This window comes from Eurypyga helias, unplaced genomic scaffold, assembly GCF_000690775.1.
Source record: "Eurypyga helias isolate BGI_N326 unplaced genomic scaffold, ASM69077v1 scaffold14216, whole genome shotgun sequence".
NCBI classification, from domain to species: domain Eukaryota; kingdom Metazoa; phylum Chordata; class Aves; order Eurypygiformes; family Eurypygidae; genus Eurypyga; species Eurypyga helias.
In genome coordinates, this window is record NW_010254759.1 from 1 (window position 1) to 5,154 (window position 5,154).

Here is a 5,154-nt window from a genome sequence, read left to right on the forward strand (position 1 = left end):
GGTTGGAGTTGGCAGCACGCGAGGCTGCTTCGCGTCCGTTGCCCGCCCAGACCGTCTTCCCCTTGGCACGGTGCTCTTGGGTCTCCGGTCCTTCCTGACTGCCCAACCACCCTGCAGCTTCTGCTCAGGGTTAGAAAACCCACAGGCCTTCCCAGGTTGGCCTGGCTTTACCTCAGCCAGCAAATCTCAGGCTCGGCCAGGCCTCAAGCAGACACCCGGGGTTAGCGAGTCCATCTCACAAACTGGTTTGCCTCCCACAGGGTCTTGGGCCATCCCGCCCTCTCGCAGGTGGCAGCAGCTGCCTGTGAGGAGGCAGGATGGCCATTCCTTGCTTTCACCACCTCCCATTCACCTGGGACTCAGTGCAAGCTGACACAGCCATTTTCCACCATGTGTCAACGAGGGAGAGTGGCCTGGAGCCACCCAAACGTTTTAGACAGGAAAGTGTGATAAGGAGGATCACAGGACATCGTGTTGTCTCCTGGGCCTCCAAGAGGTCTCGCTACCCACTCAGTTCCCAAAGAGGCCAGGAGGAATGGCTGGAGGGATCTTCGTGACACAAAGTTGAATAAGGAATCATAGGACAGATGGAGTCTGGGGAAGAGTAAAGCTTTTTTTGATGCACTTAATGTCACAGTCTGATTCGTGCTTCCCTGCAAGAGATGCTCCTTAGCCCTCCCCAGAGTCCCCTCGGGAAGACTTCAGAACCAGCTGCTGTGCAGCACAAGCAGTTTGCCCAGTTCTGGTAGAGCTGCCAGGTCCCTTGGCCACACTCTCCTTGTTAAAAATAAGACTTTGCAACCATTTGGATAAAGAGCAGGACATGACCTTAGAGGTTGAAAAAGTGTGTGAAGTTAGCTCGTTCTTGCTGGGAACGGTGGACTCTGGAAAAATGATGTTACCACACACGAGCGTACAGAAGCAACTTTACTGCCCGAGTGCTGAGAGCAGTCCTTTGGAGCTTCCCACAGCACTGGGGGAAAGGACTTCCCCCACAGCCGTGCAAAGAGCCCTCGGCTACCTCGGCTGGCCGCAGCATTCCCTTCTCACTCTCCGCTGTGCTTAGCAGTACAGGCAGCCCGGAGAGATCCCTTCAGACACTACAGGAGAGGACAAAGTCAAGAGGGGTCTCATCATCCCTCAGCCATGGAGAGGTTGAGCACAAGCTAGGCTAAGTCATTTGGCACGGCAAAAACCCACGCTTTCGATTTTAAGATTAAAAGAAGATGACGCGTGGGGTGACCTGCATAGTTTGGCCATCTGAGAACGACAGACTCCTTCAGGACGTGTTTCAGTTTGGATGCTCTTTGCCAAGGGCTCAGCCAGTCTCCTCCCTAACGTGACAGGTGTTTGTGCAGAGGAGAAGTTCTCTTGGCCTGGAAAGAGCAAATTAGAAATTTGCAGTTGTTGCTGCTCATGCCAAGGAGTAGAATCCCCTTCTAAGCGCAATTACTTTAACGAGCAGGGACTGACTTCACTGTGCAAGTGTGGCTGATGTTTCTGAGATGAGAGACCAGCTTGTGCTGTGTTACGGTCTAACTTTAGTTAAAACTGTTTGATGCCTTTCTGAACAACATGATAAACTCTGGAGTAATCAAAGTGCACAGTCAGTCACTTTCTTTCCCTCATACTGTCAAACATTGTCAAAAGAAAGAACAATAGCCTGGTCGTTTGTATTTCTACTGCATTTTTTTCTGGGACTGATGTATCGCAGAATGTGATTTTTCTCTTGATTTGCAGACTCAATCAATGTGAAAATTCTAGAGAATGGAAAAAACGCTCAAAATTAACTAATTTGTGGACTCTAAAACTGTGCTATTGTGAATATTATTTTTCCCCAAACAGTGCCCTTGACAGAAATTAAATATAGTGGAACCATATAGCTAGCTTAAATCATTAGCTCACATCCATTCACATAAATTGTTTGGGAATTAGATACTTTTGCTTAGAAACAGATCTCAAATACGGCAATTTTTACAGGTTTATCACCTGTAGTTACTTTGGCTAAACCCTAAATTACTTATATTGAGTGGTATGCCAAACTAATTGAAGTTTTATGTGTTCTCTCCAGATGCTCCAGGCATAGCTGGCGGAGGCAGGTGAAAGGGCTTGTCTGTAAGAGTTTTTAGCCCAGTAAATTCAACAGACTGACAGTTGTTCCCCATCAGCTGACAAATACCTGCTTATCTCCTCCTAAGGCCTGTGATTGGTATTCTTCCCCTCAAGAAGGGCTGCCAGAGCCATTTCCCCACCTCTCACAGTTTCATCCCACAACAGCAAACTTAAACCACTTTTTCTACTGACTCGGGAACTGCTTTTCCAGAGGCCCTGCCCACCTTCAGCTTCAGGATCCGTTCCCAGTTCACTTCTGTATCAGCCTTTTGTTCAAACTGATTACTCCTTTGTCTGGGCCTTATATAGGGATTTAGTGGCAAATTACAGAGAGTATGAATTTATCCATACAGTGCTTCCAGACAGTGCAATGAGAAGTGCCTCTGCTCTCTCAGCCCTGCTGCTGGCAGGAAAGCTCTATTAGACTGGCTGGCCTCACGCTGCTGTGCATAACTCCTACAGAGGAATTAAAACAGGTATAAAATAACAGTGGGGGCCCAATGGCATAAATCAGTGAAAATCCACTGAGTTAGCTGGAATTCATTATATTCAGTTGTGAGAAAAGTGCATCTGGATCAGCAGTTTAAGGTTATTAAGTAAAACTGAGTCTTTTGCCGAAGTTAAGTCCTTTTAGGCCTTCATAGCAAGAACAGTGACAGAGATTTAAGTTGGTAGGCCTTCTGACCTACCAGCACCGGGAATGATGGTGGACACATTTTAGCTCTGCCCATTCTGCATGGTTATATATACCCTGACACACTGAGAAGAGCTGGGTAGGTCTGTGAAGGGCAGGCAGGCAGTTGAAGGCAAGTGCTGGAGTCCAAATGCCAGCTTTTGCTTGCTGGCCTAAAGATCTGTGTTCCCAAAGCCGTGTGGTCTGTTTCAGAATTCAGCACCAGGGCAAGCTTTTCTAATCAATAATTAATCTGCTGCTAAAGAGAGATGAAGGGAAAACAAGTTAAATGAGCATGAACTGTTTGGTTGAAAAAGGACGTGGGCCTTATCATATTCTAAAATCAAAGGAAGCATCAGTCTTCCATGCCCATCTGGGTTTAATTACTCACCCTCATTATCTCTCTGATTCTGTATTTGATAGAAGTAGAAACTTGGTATCCATCTCCAGCATCCACGGTTTTGGTTGCAAGACCAGTTACGCAAGTAAAGATAACACTACCAGGTAGAACACCCGTGTGTCAGGAGGCATTAGTCGTCGCAGTCAATGGAGCTTGTAGCATTTCAGTTTGGCTTCCAGTAAATATTGCTACAGCACAAAAGATTGCTCTGAGTGTACAGGGCATTTTTTATGGCTTGGTTGGCGTACTGAGGGCTTAGTCATGCAGCTCCATTTGCTTTTAATGGGAAGTTCGTGACTGAATTCCACCGCTTTGTAAGGTATCTTTTACAAATGCCTGGAAAAACAAGGCTGTTATCTCTAAGCGGGTTTCACGAATGGAGACCTGGTCTTCTCCTTGGTTTCACGCTGCAGTTGCGCTAATGCAACCACAGGTTTTAATGAACACAGCAATTTGTTTACAAGCCCTTCCAACAATGACATCGTTCAGTTTCTGCTGTGGCTGTTTGCAACAGGAGCGTGGCGGGAGCTGGGAGTGACTCTGCTAATTGCCATCAGTACAAATGCCAGTTACAATTCACCTGCGGTGATTCAGTTTTCTGTGGCTGCTGTGATGCCCACGTGTAGCTTTTGGCTCTACTTACCTGCTGAAATGCACTTGGAGATGATTTGGGAGCTTGGGCAGAGGTTGGAAAAGTGCAAGTTTTACTTTTGTTGAGACGAGCCATTGGTTTGGATTTGAAAGAAGGGAGCCCTTGCTTCCCAGGGAAAATTTGGTCAGGCCAGAGCATACCATGATTTTGCTACCTATTTCTTTCTTGCTTCCTGCCCAGCTGCTTGGTGATACGCCACTTCCACTTTGTCCTGTGTCAGCTTGACAAACCAAAGGCTCAAGTGTGCCGTGAGGATGGAGTGGAATGTGACATCAGAAAGGGTGGGCTTTTAAACTCCAGCAACCTCAGTCAGCCCATGCAGAGCTGATCTGAAGTCCTGATTGTCTGATCTGGCAGAAAATAGGGATGCTTGCAAGGACTTAGTGTTTGGTTCTGTGACCTCAGATACCGTTCATGTCAAGCATCATCACTTTAAAGTTTTGTAAAGTGACAGGAGTTTGTGTAAGAGAATATTAAATATTCAAATATTGAACATAAAGAGTCTTCCTATTACATTTGCAACAAATTAGTTGTGGTAAAGCTTATTTTATTTTCAAATTTAGCACTAATGTCACACCTACAACTGGGTTAAAAGGAAAAAAAATTGTGTGAATATGAGGAGAAAAAACTAAGATGATTTCTCTCTCTATAATTCAGTCCCAGCTCCTAGGTAGGGTCTGTACCCATTTCCCTCAGAGCTGCACGGGGTTAAGCAGGTGGCTTTGCCTGCCCAAGACTGGGCTGTGAAGAGCCCAAGAGGAGCTGCCAGGGTCTGCTCTGTCCTGTCCTGCGTGAATGAGGGAGCATGGAGAGGACGAGTAGGAGATGTTTGGGCAGGAGGTAAGGGCAGAACTTTGGCAGCCTGAAGAAGTGAGCTGTGCCCTTTTCAGGGACAGAATAATTTATGTCCCTCCAGGAGGAGGAGGGAAGCAGAGAATGAATGGTGACTTACTGAATTTCAATTAGATCTCCTCTTAGAGGCTCATAACCTTTGTGCCTTCCTACGTGCAAGGCTCTGTCTCAGGGCACACTCTAGTCCTAAGGAAACAAGAGAGGTAACCTTCTGAAAGCCCGATGTTAACAAAGATACTTCCTCTTCCATTTCTTGATGTCAGTTGCCATATCCATTTGGCAAGGATAATTAACTGGGCATTGGCAATCAGGTAGTTGCTGCGTCTGCCTGAGGGGTAGACCCACAAAGAGAGTGTCTGGCCTGCAGGACACTCATGATGGGACCACCCCGGTCACTCTGCATTATGTCTGCACAGAGAAGTAATGCTGGATCTGGGCTTGCCATGGGATGAGAAGCATAGTAAT